The 16,512-nt window shown below is 42.0% G+C and overlaps 1 protein-coding gene and 1 non-coding gene across 3 annotated transcripts in view; both read left to right on the top strand.

The window, feature by feature from the left end:
* Window positions 1-16,512, top strand: part of RAB27A (RAB27A, member RAS oncogene family) — a 73,725-nt gene that overhangs the window by 22,330 nt on the left and 34,883 nt on the right. The gene's annotated exons all lie outside the window — the stretch shown is intronic.
* On the top strand, window positions 2,178-2,284 carry LOC136119752 (U6 spliceosomal RNA). Its single transcript, XR_010655711.1, has one exon. It is a non-coding gene; the product is annotated as a U6 spliceosomal RNA (small nuclear RNA).

Raw genomic sequence — 16,512 nt, 5'->3', positions numbered from 1 at the left:
TCATATATTTGTCTTTGAATTACTCCTCTTAGTATGATAATCTCTGGGTCCCTCCATGTTGCTGCAAATGGCATTATTTTGTTCTTTTTTATGGCTGAGTAATATTCCATTGTATATATGTACCACATCTTCTTTATCCATTCCTCTGTCGATGGATATTTAGGTTGCTTCCACATCCTGGCTATTGTAAATAGTGCTTCTATGAACATTGAGGTGCATGTGTCTTTTCGAATTATGGTTTTCTCTGGATGTATGCCCAGGAGTGGGATTACTGTATCATATGGTAGTTCTATATTTAGGTTTTTTTTTTTTTTTTTTTTCTTTTTGCGGTACGTGGGCCTCTCACTGTTGTGGCCTCTCCCTTTGCGGAGCACAGGCTCCGGACACGCAGGCTCAGCAGCCATGGCTCACGGGCCTAGCCGCTCCGCGGCATGTGGGATCTTCCCAGACCAGGGCACGAACCCATGTCCTCTGCATCGGCAGGTGGACTCTCAACTACTGCGCCACCAGGGAAGCCCCTATTTTTAGTTTTTTAAGGAACCTCCATGCTGTTCTCTGTAGTGGTTGTAGCAGTTGACATTCCCACCAACGGTGTAGGAGGGTTCCTTTTTCTCCACACCCTCTCCAGCATTTATTGTTTGTAGACTTTTTGATGATGGCCATTCTGACTGGTGTGAGGTGATAACCTCATTGTAGTTTTGATTTGCATTTCTCTGATAATTAGTGATGTTGAGCATCTTTTTATGTGCTTTTTAGCCATCTATATGAAAAGCACATTTTTTGACTAGTAGAGGGAGATGGCAGATTGGGTAGGATCTAGTGCATAACAAGAGAGGTATAGTAAGGCAAGAAAGATGAGGAACCTGTTTCATACTCACTGTCACAGTCTTTTCTCCAAGTATCTGGGGAATACATTGACTTTTTTTTTTAAACTGTAGCCTTCAGGGTGAGTCACGCAGTTGTGTGTGTGTATGGGCAGTGGGGTGGGATGAGGGGAGAGTATGGATGAGGGTCTTTGGATCTTTCAGCTTTTCTATTCTCTCCTGTTGTACACTGTTGGACTGTAGAATGCTTTCCCCCTAGGGAATCCCAGCTTTAATGTACTATTTAGGGCAAATTACTTAGAGAACTTCTCCATCTCCAGACACCAAACCCTTTGTACACTTCCTCTCAGAACCCACCTCACCTGTATCTAGGTTAGGTGTTAATCTCATGTGCTCCTTCCATTATGCCACCCATAGGTACTAACCACACTTGGAGTCTTGCTTCAGTGGTCAATGTTCTCCATTAGATGGTAAATTTGGCAGGGGGGGTGGGGGGGTGGGGCAGGTGCTGTATCTGTCTTATTTGCATCTCTATCACCTTGCACAGTGTTTGCCTGTGGTGGGCACTCAACTATTAAATGAATGAACATCCAGTCTTTTCTAGAGGTATAACCTCCCTTGATGCAGCATTCCACAAATCAGATTTGTTCATCCTGTTTTAAGCAAAAGGAAATAACTATATTTCCCCCTCTATCCTCAGATTGTACAAATTAGATGATCATTGTGGCTGGTCTGGTTTAGGTTTGGAACCAAGGTTTTGAGGCATGGGCTGGCCCCTTTGGCTGGTAGTGTTGAATTGCAAAATATATATAAGCATCACTTTTTATCTCTTTTAAGATGCTTACCATTTTTGAAATCTATCACCCTCATTGCTAGGTGTTATAATGGGGGGGCGCTTGAACCCCAGTACTTAAAGTCCAACATAGTACTGAAAAGAAATTCAAAAGACAACTAATGATTTTCTGATATTTCTCTGGGGAGTAAAAGACTATTTCAGTTGAAAACTTTCTGTGATAATTACTTCTGTCTCTAACTGACTGCATCTTGAGTAACCTTTTTCTTTTGGCTCCAAGCTAGAGCAACGTATGTACACGTGATGTGTTACATTTGAAGATTGGTTTTGAATAAATCCTCTCAATTATGTGATACTTATTAGGTATTTCATTTTTTTATTCGTTCAAATATTTATTAATGATTCTGAGAACTATAGCCTCCTCTCCTCAGGGATGGACATGGAAGAAACAGTGACTTTGAAAGAGAAGTCTTGGGTAGAGAGTATAGGTAAAGAGGAGAAGTCAGGAAAGTTAGAGAAAAAACTAGACGAAAGGAAAAATAAAGATCAAAGGCAGAATAGTGCTCGCTTCGGCAGCACATATAGTAAAATTGGAACGATACAGAGAAGATTAGCATGGCCCCAGTGCAAGGATGACACGCAAATTCGTGAAGTGTTCCATATTTTTTTGTTATAAAGCAGAAACTAGCACACCATTGTAAAGCAATTATACTCCAATAAAGATGTAAAAAAAAAAGGCAGAATAATTATAAAAGCTTGTAAATTAACAGATGGAAGAAGAAAAAAAAACCCACATAATTTTCCCAATAGATTTAGGAACAAAATTTGATAAAATTGATATGCATTCATAATACTCATTCTTAGAAAACTAGTAATAGATGGTGCACTTCCTTAACCTGATAAGAGTGTGTACCAAAAACCTGTAGCAAATGTTATTCATCACAGTGAAACGTTAGAATCAAGACAAGATTTTTATTCAGTAGTTTTGGAGGTCCTAACTGGTACAGTAAGACAAGGAATATAAATAAAAGGTATAAAGATTAGAAAAGAAAGATATAGAATGTATATATATATATGTGTGTGTGTGTGTATATATATATACTACATATATATTATATATATTTAAAAGATGTCACTTATAATAGTCACAAAAAAATAAAGTACCAGTAAATCTAAAAACGTACAAGGTCTTTATGAAGAGAATTTACTTTGACAACATTTTTAAAGGCGTTAAAGAAGACATAAATAAAGGTAGAGATTATACATTACATGGATAGATTCAATATCATGAATAAGTCAGTCTTCTCAATTTGATCTATAGATTTAATGTACTCCAAATCAAAATTTCCTTATGGTTTTTGAGGAACTTAGATGGACGTGTGAAAGGTCAAGGATGTCCACAGTGAGGTAGAGGGGCCTGGTCCTCCCAGATATAAACAATAAATATAAAGCTGTATTATAAAGCCATAGTAGTAGTTAAGACCATATGACATTGGCCCAGGGATAATGAAAATGACCAAAGGAACAGAAGAGAGAGCCATGAAACAGATCTAATCAGATATGGTGACTCACTAGGGAAAGCATAATTTTTCTCAATAAATGGTACTATGATAATTAGGTGTCCTTCTGGGGAAACTAATGAAATTGGATTCCCACATACACCTTAAAAATTCCCACTGGATTGAAGACTTAATGTGACAGGCAAAATCTTTTAGAAAATAATGTAGAAGAATGTCTTTATTACTTTAGGTAAAGAAGGATTTCTTTCATGATATGAAAAGAACTATCTATAAAAGTTTGATAGATATGACTACTTTTTTTTTCACATTAAAAAAGTTAAAAGACAAACAACTAGGTCCTACTGTGTAGCACAGGGAACTATATTTAATATCCTGAGATAAACCATAATGGAAAAGAATATAAAAAAGACTCTTTCGCGCTCTCTCTCTCTCGCTCTCTCTACATAAACTGAGTCACTTTGCTGTACAGCAGAAATTAACACAAGATTGCAAATCCTACTATACTTCAATTAAGAAAAAAAAAGTGAAAAGACAAACCACAAACAGGAAGAAGATATTTGCAACCTCTGTAACTGACAAAGGACGAGTAGCCAGAATATATGAAGAACTCCTGCATGTCCGTAAGAAAAAGACAACCCAACAGAAGGAAAAGGGAAAGGACCTGACTATGCTCTTCCACAAGAAGAAATCAAATGGCCAACAAATTAAAAAAAAAAAAAAAAAGAAATTGAATGGCTCAACCACATTAGCAATAAAAGAAATGCTAATTTAGATTACAGTGTGTTACCGTTCTGAGAAGTCTGACAATAAAATGTTGGTGAAGATGTGAAGTTGGGAGAGTACAACAATTATGCTGGACAACAATTTGGCATCGTCTTGTACTGAATATTATTGAACGCGCACATACCTATGCCCCAGGAATGTCACTCTTTGGTATCTACCCTTCTCCCCTTGTATGTTCTGAATTGGTTCAGATGTGTTGAGACAGTAAGCGCTTCTTCTCTCAGGGTTGTTGGGCAGGGCCTGGCATTGCTGGAATGCCCAGATCTGTGGCCTTCGATTAAGAGCATTTGACCCAGTTCGTCAAACAAACAGCATGAAAAAGGTTGCCAAACAATTTCCTGGAGAAGCTCTTGCTGGCATGCGTCAGGAGACGGTGCACATGCATATTTATAGAAGTGTTGCTTTATTTTAAATGAGAACAAAAACATGGGGGACATGGTCTAGTTAGCTAATTCTCTTCGGAAAACCCTCAGCCATTAAGTAATTAGAAAAGGGTTTGGGCTTGTCATTTCTTAATATCAGCGGTAAAAGTGGTAATTATTTCAAGCCGAGTGAGAGAGGCAGAGAATGAGACTGAAGGAAAATGATATACCCCTGGCCAGTATGTATTTTTATTAACATGTAGTCAGACGGGTGGGATATAGGGTGATGTTTTGAATCTGAATTGGTGCCCTAATAAAGGCTCCCCAAAGGAGACAACAGTCTAGAGGCAAGGAGATATCCAGCTGTCCTCCTTGACATTTCCCTTTTACTTACTGTCAGATACTAGAGGCATGATGTCTGCAAATGAAGTTTCATCACAACAGCAGGGACTTCCCACCATGTCCCATGTAATTTAGTTTGAGTGAGAACACCCTGCTGTGATCCTTGGTCTTGTGTGTTCCCTCTTCTGTGGTTTGTACAGTCATGGCCTTCTTTTTGGACCTTTCACTGTTGGCCCCTCTGCCTCTGTCCCAAGGACAGAGATAAATGTGGGACCATAGTGAAAGGGGATGGTTTTCAAGCACTTCTCTGTCATGTGGCTTTGTTGACCCCTAACTCTCAGTCTGTCCCAATCCAATCTCATCATCTTTTCCCTCCAAAAATCTGGGGGCCACCCACAAGAACCTTCTGCCCACTTCAGCTCTCTCCCTTCCCGAACTTCAAATATCCTGTTTCTGTCAGCAGCCCCATTTTGCCGCCTTGGTCACCCAGTTTCATTCTTGGTAGTACTTTCTCTTTGCTGCTTCCTCCTCTACCCAGTGAGGCACTGCATTTTATTATTATTATTTTTTTTATACTATAACCATTTTATTTACCATCAAGAATCCACAAAATCAATGCAGATGTCTCTTGGATGTTTTCCATCTCATGCTCATGTCTAGGCTCTCGTCTTTAAGGAGTGAGAGGTGACACGAGGGACAGCTGCCACCATGACCCCATTTAAACGTCTCGTGGCTAAACTCTTCAAATGTAGAATGTTTGTGTAGGGAAGAGACCATTGAGTTCAGCCGTCTTATTTCATATTTGAGGAAACAAGGCCTGGAGAAGGGGTGGTGACCCATGCTGGATCACACGCAGATGGTAGCAGAGCTGAAACGAGTACCCAGCACACTGACGGGTTCGTTGTCCAGCCTTCTTCAGCTTGCCACATTGCCTCATAAGCATTCCTTTGAATTTATAGCCAGTTTTGTAGTTATTTGTGGATTTGTCTTATGTTTCTCTGACTAAATTTTGAGGGAAAGAACTATATCGTATTTACATTCATAGCCTTTGAAGTAGTTAACAGGGCTTCTCAATACTTGTTAAATTGCAGTCAAAACATGTTCTTGCACTAAACATTCCACCTTTCCTACTCACCACCACTGAGCTAAATCCCTTCCGGCTTTGAAGGTGTTCAGCTAAGGCCCTGGTTTCTGCTTGAAGCCTTGGTCAGATTGTGCCCTGTTTCTGACCTCTTGGTGTCTTTAATCCTCCCAGTGATCTTGCTAGATAAATACTCCCATATTGAGGAAACAGGCTGGGAGAGGTTACGAGATCACACAGCTAGGAAGTAAGTTGCAGAATCCAGGTGTTCTGACATCAAGCCCATTTCACTTTTTTTTTTTTTTTTTTTTTTTTTGTGGTACGAGGGCCTCTCACTGCTGTGGCCTCTCCCGTTGCGGCGCACAGGCTCCGGACGTGCAGGCTCAGCGGCCATGGCTCACGGGCCCAGCCGCTCCGCGGCATGTGGGATCCTCCCGGACCGGGGCACGAACCCGCGTCCCCTGCATCGGCAGGCAGACTCTCAACCACTGCGCCACCAGGGAAGCCCCCCATTTCACTTTTGATATCCTGGGCTGGGTAACATTTTGCTTCCTGATTATCTTGTCTTATTTGTCCTTTGTTGGAAGTGAGTTCATTTTATTTGCTCATCCCAATTACCAAGTTCTTGAGGGTTCTCATATTTCTCTTGTGTCATTTGTAGTTGCCAACACAGTACTGGGCACATAAACTGCTTATCAAATACTTTTGAGTTGAATGCAAATATGATTTAATTTATCAAAAAAGAGCAGCTAGGGACTTCCCTGGTGGCTCAGTGGTTAAGAATCCGCCTGCCAATGCAGGGGACACAGGTTCGAACCCTGGTCCGGGAAGATCCCACATGCTGCAGAGCAACTAAGCCCGTGCGCCGCAGCTACTGAGCCCTCGTGCCACAACTACTGAAGCCCGTGAGCCTATTGCCCGTGCTGCACAACAAAGAGAGGACACTGCAATGAGGAAGCCACACACTCTAATGGAGAGTAGCCCCTGCTCGCCAAAACTAGAGAAAGCCTGCGCGCAGCAACGAAGACCCAACACAGCCAAAAATAAATAAATAAATAAACTTATTTAAAAAAAAAAAAGAGCCGCTATCAGTGGAGCTCCAAGACACCTTATGAGTCATTCCTGAATGAAATCAGCAGGGAACAGAGGGAAACAGAGGAAGGAAAAGGCTGTCAGAGAAAGCCAGATGGTAGACACAATTAGCAATTGAGTGACAGCTGGCCTGTTTTAAGTCCAGCGGTGAGGTGTGGAGGGGAAGCGACACACGAGAAGAACAGTCCCGGCAATACGCAAGTTTACTGGGGAGCTGAGGAATGGGAGAGGAGTACTCAGAAGTAGTGTAATACCCGTCCAAGTTAACCAAGATAAAGCACTCATACATATTGAGAAAACATTGGTTAAAGGAATATCCAGAGCATGATGTGGCCTAGGAGGACTGGTTTCCAGGCTGAGAGTGGAATGGGTAGAGAAACTTTTGGCTTAGTTCGTGGTCATAGTGTTAATTACTGAGACTGTGAGAAGAGGAACATAAGTAGGTGAGGACGTTGCCATTGAAACAACTTCCCTTCCCCTTTCTCTACTACGGCGATCAGTAGGGTCTCAGTCCTGAGCCCTGATGGTCAGAAGTGAAGGGAACTCAAATGATTGCACGTGTCCTCTGTGCACAGAGGTGTGCTGTGATGGCCAACTCCATGGCTTTTCCGATACTGCTTCATTTCACTTTCTTCTCTGTGTATTTGCCCTATAAATTAGTGAGGTGCTTTAGAAATTCCAGTACTTTGGTAACTAAACTATATTCCCAATTCTGCCTTTTTCCCAAAACGGTCATGAAGATCCACTGACAGACCTCATGCCTCAGATTTTGGTTTGGAAAATCACACTGCATCTCCTGAGTAAATAAGCATTTTGCATCTTAACAAAATGTAAAACCTCTTGCACTAGAATGTATGTGGTAAATGTCCAGTTTCCTAATAGAACCTTGTTCTCTTGCTGATTCATAGTTTCCTTGCTAACACAGAATCTTTATTTTGTGTTATATAAATCCACTTCTTACCCATCCCCCCCCAAAAAAAAAAGAAAATAGGAGCTTGGTTCCCATAGGTGTCCTTATCCCAGGCTTGGCTGATGGCAGAGACAGGTATGGCTTTGGGAACCAAGTTCTAACCTGGATGCTTGACTTTTCCATTTGCCCAGGGCAGCTGGAGGAAACTTAGTGAAGGGACCTGTTTGGGTTGATTAGGGAGCCTTTGAAATTGGATAGGTTAAGCAGGGGAGAGCAAGTAGATGGAATAAATTGTCCTGACTTAGAAAGGAAGAATCTCTCTGGCTTTTGATAAAGTAACAGCTACCTGGGTCTTTTCTAGGTGTTGTTCCTACTGGCTCTGATGAGCAAGTAGTCTTCCCAGTCTGTATGGCTAGCTGTCCTCCTGAATTGCTCAAATCCACAAGCCATCTCTCCCCTTTTTGATCTGCTCCTTACTTTTTTGGTGTTTGACTTTGATGTGACTTTGTCCACCTGTCTGGGACCTCCATTTGTATCTCCCCCTTCTGGCCTGAAGTTGGTTCTATGCCATCTTCATATGAGGCTGCCTGCTCTGGTAGGGAACGCTAGGGATTGCTCTGTTCCCGTCTTCCCCATGCCCTTTCCTCCTTCCCTGGAACTTTCTAATGGTTCTAAGTAGCAGTCCTTTCTTTTTTTTTTTTTTAAATTAAATTAATTTATTTATTTATTGGCTGCGTTGGGTCTTCGTTGCTGCGTGTGGGCTTTAATTGCGGTGAGCGGGGGCTACTCTTTGTTGCGGTGTGTGGGTTTCTCATTGCGGTGGCTTCTACTGTTGTGGAGCACGGGCTCTAGGCACACGGGCTTTAGTAGTTGCAGCATGTGGGCTCAGGAGTTGTGGCTTGCGGGCTCTAGAGCACAGGCTTAGTGGTTGTGGTGCAAGGGCTTAGTTGCTCCGTGGCATGTGGGACCTTCCTGGACCAGGGCTTGAACCCGTGTCCCCTGCATTGGCAGGTGGATTCTTAACCACTGCGCCACCAGGGAAGTCCCAGTAGCAGTCCTTTCATATGAAACATTCCTCATGACATTGCCATTAGCTGGAACAGGGGGTTCTATGGAGAAAATACAATACTAGCAATTTCTTTTGAATTTATAGAAAAAAGTCAAGTTAGTGGAGAGAATTTTAAGTTTTTCTCCCATCAGTATTTTTTTTTAATTTATGCTGCTTTGTGTTATCCTGTGCTGTACTTTAGTACAAAGTGGCTTCTGACGTAGCACAAAATAATATATTCTCAGTTATTTTAAGTTTGCTATATCAACATTTCATTGTGGTCTTCAAAGCATATCTTGACTTTTGAGGGTTCCACCCAAGCATAGGTTGTTGAGTCCATTGAGACTGACATGGCTATGCTGTATAATGCCCTTTGGGAAAAGATCACCAGTGTAGCTGGTTATAAACATCCTCCCAATAGTTGCCTTTTTCAAGAACACTGGTTTTCTGTCCCAAGGGGGATGCTGCCCCTTGCTTCACTTCTAGCCAGTTTGGTCTAGATTTTCCCTGGACTATTCAGCCTTAGATCCACAGCTCTTCTTTCCCTTTGACTGACCCAGTGATCATTGTCCTTTCCTACAGACTTATTCTGTGAAGCTCCAGGTAGCCCTTCTTGGAATTCTTACCAGGGTCACCCAATACATTCCAGATTTTCAATCCCAGATAAGAAGAGTCCTAAGGTTGTGGTAAGGGGACGAGATTTGAGAGATGGCATTTTTGAGGTGTCAGTTTGAGGTGTTTAGGCAGGCAGGAAGTGTTGGGTACAAAGTTGAAAGTAAAAGAGATGATTCAGAGCCATTTGAGGTCGAGCTTTCCACGTTGATTTTCCACATGTGTACAATGGAGCACTTGTTAGGACTTTGTTGGGTCCACAGGCCTTGGAGGTGGGGTCTTACCTTCACTTCTTTTACCAGAGTGGTTCTACTTTCACCTGTTTTATATGTTAAAGTGCCAGGTAAGATTTCATGTGAAGAACCTTGCTAAAGAAAGTTTGCAACCAGTTGGACCAGAGCAGTTTTCTGAGGGAGCGAAAGGTTTGCTGCAGTGACATTATGTAGCTTTTCTGAGACGCTATGCAAGAGTATTCAGCTGGCTGTGAAAACACTGATCTGCTATGAACAAGAAGTAACCCAAGCTTAGCGTAGCTCTAAGTCAGAGAAGAAGCTCCCCAAACATAAAGTCATGTCTGCAGTGCTCTGTAATAGAATGTTAGGATGCAGCATACTGTGTTCATTCCTTATGGCTCAATTGTCCTGAGTAAAAGCCAACATGTGCTGAACAGATGTGCCTGAGCCTTGCTGTCATTTACTGAGTGTGGCTCACATATGCTTCCTTAAATATTCTCACAAGAGGGGACATGTGAATCCACTCCACACTTTTTTTTTAAAAAGGAAAGAGAATGACAAAAGCCTAGTGCAAATTATAGCCTTCTCAATTAATGACAGATTTATAAGAATTCCAAATAATAGGTATGCACTAAAGGCAGAAGCAAATAACTTAGCCAGGCAGTAAGTGAACAATTTGGAGATCTCTAAATGTGGTATATAACTCGTTTGGCTCTAACTTTTTATTCCAGTTAAAAAAAATAACAATAAAGAGAAAAAGGACATTTGAATAAAAGTTTATAGACTCCTAAAGAACCTCAGTGGGTCCCAGAGTTCCACAGACTTGAGGCCTCTCTAATAAGAACTGCAGTGCCTTATTCTTTTATGATGTGTTATATTCATCTCATTTAAGACATTGTCTTGTGTTTATTTTCTAAAAATAAATACCATCCAGTTTTTTCTCGGAACCTAACAGGTGAAGTAGGAAAACATAAACAAGGATATATCAGATTGAAAAATACAACTAACTAGCTTGAACTAGTACATACGTAATTCTGCATACAACAAACAGGGAATACAGATCCTTTTTACGCAACCAGGGGACATTCGTAAAACTTAACAAATCCCCCCAAATGTGGTATTAGGCAGCACTTACTGATTCAAAGGTAAGAAAATTAGAAAAAACAACAACAATCGCAAAAAAGCCAACTGTGATCTGACAGGCTGATTTAGAAATAGGCTGGATGGCTGCAAGTACCTCAGTCCTCTTTTGCATAAGTAAACCCAAGGCACGCCCTAGTCTATAAAAAGCTGTTGATAGAAATGCAAACAGTCCCTGCTAAGACTGCCTACTGCATAGGTGGAACGGGGCAAGAATCAATAAGAAGTGTATCAGGTTGGACCTGCACCACAGGTGAGTTTCTCTTCTTTCCTTTTGATTCAGCTATTAAAGAATATGATATTTAGGGAGCAGTTAAACATGTATTGTAAGTATATTAAATGGAGAGAGTGGACCTGATCGAGGACCAGGAAGACCTATAGCTGGCTGTTTAGAGCTTATTGACACCAAACGAGAGAGGCTAAGAATCCTAGTACTGTTGTTTTGTGGTGCTAAAACATCAGGAAATAGTTTGATTTTTCTGAGCCTATTTTACTGTTTTTAAAAGAACTAAGTTAACACATGTGGAATATTTACAGACACTAGTTTTTAAAATTTATTTGTTTTTTATCTATTTTTGTCTGCGTTGGGCCTTCGTTGCTACGTGCGGGCTTTCTTTAGTTGCAACAAGCGGGGGCGACTCTTCATTGCGGTGAGCGTGCTTCTCATTGAGGTGGCTTCTCTTGTTGAAGAGCACAGGCTCTAGGCATGCGGGCTTCATTAGTTGTGGCGTGCAGGCTCAGTAGTTGTGGCTTGCGGGCTCTAGAGCACAGGCTCAGTAGTTGTGGTGCACGGGCTTAGTTGCTCTGCAGCATGTGGGATCTTCACAGACCAGGGCTCGAACCCGTGTCCCCTGCATTGGCAGGTGGATTCCTAACCACTGCGCCATCAGGGAAATCCTCAGACACTAGTTTTTTAAACTCATGATTAACGTGTCAGTATGCTGCCTTTTCATCAGTATATGGTAAACCCCAAACTGGCACAGTGGAGAAGCACTTGGGTTTCTGAAATGGTTCTGTTCCCAGACTTAGCTGGGGGAAAACTTTCCTTATTGGAAAAGCAGAAGTTCCTGAAGACAGAGTAGCAAATGAGCTTATGGAGAGTCCAGTACCTTTAAATTGATATAGCAGCTCACTGTTATAAGGAAAGCATCAGTATTCATGGACTGGTGTTGTTGGTGTGAGGTCAGTTTTTGCACACACAAACTGGAGTTTGGGAAGAGTACGTGGAGATGAGGGACAAGAAAGAGTAGAGAGGCTCAGGGTAATGAATAGAAGTGGGACTGTTAGAACCCAACATGGGGGTGTTGTAGGGTGGATAGGAGACTATGGAAAGGAAAAGCAGCTGTGCATGGGACTTCCCTGGTGGTGCAGTGGTTAAGAATCTGCCTGCCAATGCAAGGGACAAGGGTTCGAGCCCTGGTCCGGGAAGATCCCACGTGCCGTGGAGCACCTAAGCCCGTGTGCCACAACTGCTGAGCCTGTGCTCTAGAGCCTTCATGCCACAGCTACTGAAGCCCGCGAGCCACAACTACTGAAGCCCGTGTGCCTAGAGCCCGTGCTTCGCATCAAGAGAAGCCACCACAATGAGAAGCCCGCGCACCGCAACGAAGAGTAGCCCCCCCGCCCCCGCCGCAACTAGAGAAAGCCCGTGTGCAGCAACAAAGACCCCACACAGCCAAAAATAAAAACAAACAAATAAATAAAGTTATATGTAAAAAAAAGAAAGAAAACCAGCTGTGAAGAGATAGAGTCCTGTGTGCTTTCGTAAGCCAGACTGCACCTGAGAAGCATATCCCTTGGGGTGGAGAACGGTTGTGCCCTGGTGTGGTCAGCGTGGGTGAGGCTGTGGTGTAGGCAGGACGAGGGAGAGGGGAAGCCCTGTCCGGTGCATCTTAGCGGCCTTTGTAAGTATCTGTGTGCCAAACTGATGCTTCATCTTGGCCTTCAGAGTAGGGTGTGTGGGATAGGAGCCCTCACCGTTCACAGTTTCTGCAGGTATACAGTTACAGTATCTCATCACAGAAAAGTTGAGGTATGGTCTATGCCCTTTGTTTAAGAAGTCAGGGAAATGGTTACAGTACACTGTAGAAGTCACCCCTACAAAACAACAGTGAAAATAATATCCTGGTATGCAAATGATTGGGTCTGGAAAGGCAGGGTGGTGGTATATTCTGGACACAGTGTCTCTACGGGGTGAATAAATATAGAGCACTCATTCTAGTTTTTAAAAAAGGCAATGGTAAAGGAATCCCTCTCTTCCCCAGCTACTGCCAACTCAGGGATATTAATCTAATTGTTTTTATTATTTGGACAGTCATCCTCAACAGGTCTAAGATTCTTTTAATTCACAATTGCTTTTCCATCCTAAAATTTTTCTTGGAATGAAAGAAGCATCATTGCCTCATCACAAAGTGAAGTGATTCTTTTCTTGATTTGGTGCATTTCCTCTGACAAATCAACATCTTTCCTGTGTTGCAGCACATGAAAAACTTTGAGAGAGGTGAGATGCAAGAGGGCAGCTAGGCTGTGTTGGTCAGAGGCCTTACAACTCTCGCATATTCCGGGAGGACTAGGCTTGGCAAGAATCCCTGATTCCATTTCTAGGTCATAAATGGAAAGGTGTTCTGTGTTTCGCAACCTTAGAAATGTACTTTTTTTTTTTCTTTTTGAATTTTACTTTATTTTTTTATACAGCAGGGTCTTATTAGTCATCCATTTTATACACATCAGTGTATACATGTCAATCCTAGTCTCCCAGTTCATGGAAATGCACTTTTCAATTTCAAGTCCTTTGAGTGCTACTTGATTTGTAATCCTTCCAGTCCTGGCTGCGGTAGCAGCACAGTCACTCCTAATGTTTCCATCTTTGAGTCTTGGGCCCAGGAGTTTGGCATCACTCTGACATAGCCAAAGGCTCTTCACTTCTACCTCTTCAGAACTTAATAGCAGAATTCCCTCTATGAATCAGTTGGTCTTGCAGCTACCTTCCAGGTAGCTTAGGTCACTCCTCCTTTTCCATTTTCGTAAAATGTTTTTTCTCCAGTTTTTAGGAGATTTATTAGGTTCAGTGTCCCTCTTAAGGAATAGTGGAAAAAGCACCAGTCTTAATGCCATAAGGTCAGTGTTCAAACCTTAATCTCTCGTAGTCATAAGAACAGCTACGATATATTGACCTCCATCATGCTTTTTTTTTTTTTTTTTTTTTTTTTTGCGGTTTGCGGTCCTCTCACTGTTGTGGCCTCTCCCATTGGGGAGCACAGGCTCACGGACGTGCAGGCTCAGCAGCCATGGCTCACGGGCCCAGCCGCTCCGCGGCATGTGGGATCCTCCCGGACCGGGACACGAACCCGTGTCCCCTGCATCGGCAGGCAGACTCCCAACCACTGCGCCACCAGGGAAGCCCCTCCATCATGCATTTTGCTACTCACTTTACACCAGTAGGTGGTGGTCCCCTGTTTGAATTGAGGAGACCCTGATTCCAACACCTATGTCTTACTGTTTTCTATGTGCTCACAAAAAGCAACCACTGAGTGGGAGTAGACTTTACACGTTTTGCACTTCTGTGGACTTCTTGGAGAATTCCAAGAATTTCCTGCTTTACAGTGTCATTAGGAAGCACATTTAGCCATGGGTGGGACATTCCATTGCAGGGACGTGTGGTTGTGGCCATTATAGGGCTACTTTCACCTTATTTGAGATATTACTCGGCAAACCAAACAGCCACTCCTATTGCCACTGTATTGTCTATATTTTACAAAGGACAGTTTCTGTAGTACGCCTTTATTCCTATTACCCTGTGTCTATAAAATAAGATGTACTTGTCACAAACTGTAAGTAAATAACACCCAGTATTTACTTTCCATAAATTTCGATAAACAGTTATATTCTGATTGTAAAAGAGGCGTGGGCAGCAAATAATGTCTTTTGAGTAAATGAATCGATGATCTCCATATCGTACAAAAACAAAAAAGCCAGTATCTCATTTGAGTCGTTGACAGTGGTCTTCCAGAAGAACATTTTCTACTTTCAAGAATCATTCCAGTGCCCCCTTCTTTCTTAATGTGTAGTTTCTTGTATTATTTGACTACTGGCTTATGTTAGTCACCTACTGAGGTGATGGTAACATTTCAGAAATAGTAGGTCAACTCCTGGATTGAGACTGCTTATTTTTTCTTTATTCTGGTCTTTCTCTTTAATACTCATAAGGAATTGCAAATGGCTGAAGGATGCTTTTACAAATGATATATTTGGATGTCCTGGTAGTATTTGGGAATGTATATTTAATTCAGTAGTGTTTGTAGATGATTTTATTTTTTCTCTGAATAACTTACTATGTTGGAATATCATCGAATACTATAATTTAGTCTTTTCACTTTGTGTAATTGGGGAAAATGGAATATTCCTGTGTAAGAGGCACATTTATAAATATTAAGCCAAATTGAATGTAAATTTAGATTGTCAATTTTTAGCTATGTACCTCTCTTCTCAGTGTTAAGGGTGGATCTGTTGTATTACTATGAAACAGATTCCAATTTCTGTCTATTCTTCAATGCCATTACATTTCTACTTACTTCTCTCTACCTAAGATCTTTGCACAAACAAGATAAGCTCTTTGTTTATAATTTCATCTATTCTCCTATCAACCTATTCAGGAGGGTAGAAACCTATCTACTCACACTAGATCAGAAATTGAGAAGAGGAAGGTCACGTGCACAGAGGGCAGAGGCTATCTCCTCTTGTGGAAATGGGGAGCCCCACTCTTGGGCAGTACACATCTTGCTTTTGCAGTGAGAGTAAATGTATGTTACTTCAGGGTATAGCAATTGCAGTGATCTAAGACAGTTGTAGCCAGAGCTCATCTGGTAAACACAAGTTGCCCCTACTCATATCTTGGTACATTACAAAATGCTGCTTTTTTTTTTTTTTTTTTTTTTTGGTTTTTCCTCGTGGCTTGTGAGATCTTAGTTCCCTGACCAGGGATCGAACCCAGGTCCCCTGCAATGGAAGCATGAGGAGACTTAATCACTGGACCACCAGGGAATTTCCCATTATAAAATGCTTTTATAATGAACACTCTAGCTCTGAAATTGCCAAAAATCACCCAGTTAAAACTCATTGTTGGGCTTCCCTGGTGGCGCAGTGGTTGAGAGTCTGCCTGCCGATGCAAGGGACCCAGGTTCGTGCCCCGGTCCAGGAAGATCCCACATGCCGCGGAGCGGCTGGGCCTGTGAGCCATGGCCACTGAGCCTGTGCGTCCGGAGCCTGTGTTCCGCAATGGGAGAGGCCACAACAGTGAGAGGCCCGCGTACTGCAAAAAAAAAAAACCCCTCATTGTTAGAATGGAATGCCAAGGTAGGTTTTGTGATAGAGACCTCATAAATGATTGCACCTAAATTGACTTTCTTTATTTTTTCTAAAGGTTCAGGTACTGGTTACATTAGGAATAGGTTATAAAATTACATGCCTTGCCTAATAAGAACTTGATGAGGCTATACGTTAGTAATAGTATTGCTAAAAAGAAGTTTCAGTTGTTGAACACTTAACACAAACCAAGCAATGTGCTAAAACTTTCTGTGGATTATGTCACTTCATCCTTAAAGTAACCCAGTGAGGTTAGTAATGTTATCTCCACTTTGTAGTTGAAAGAGAGGAGACTTAGTTTGAAGAACTTAGACCAAGTCACACCAAGAAGAGTCCAGAATTTGAACCCAAGCCTACGTGCCACCACATTAAGAAAACAACGTTCTCTTTATGTCTTACCCAGACATTAAG

This window comes from Phocoena phocoena, chromosome 2 (genome assembly GCF_963924675.1).
Source record: "Phocoena phocoena chromosome 2, mPhoPho1.1, whole genome shotgun sequence".
Classification (NCBI taxonomy): domain Eukaryota; kingdom Metazoa; phylum Chordata; class Mammalia; order Artiodactyla; family Phocoenidae; genus Phocoena; species Phocoena phocoena.
This window is presented reverse-complemented; position numbering and strand designations above follow the sequence as displayed.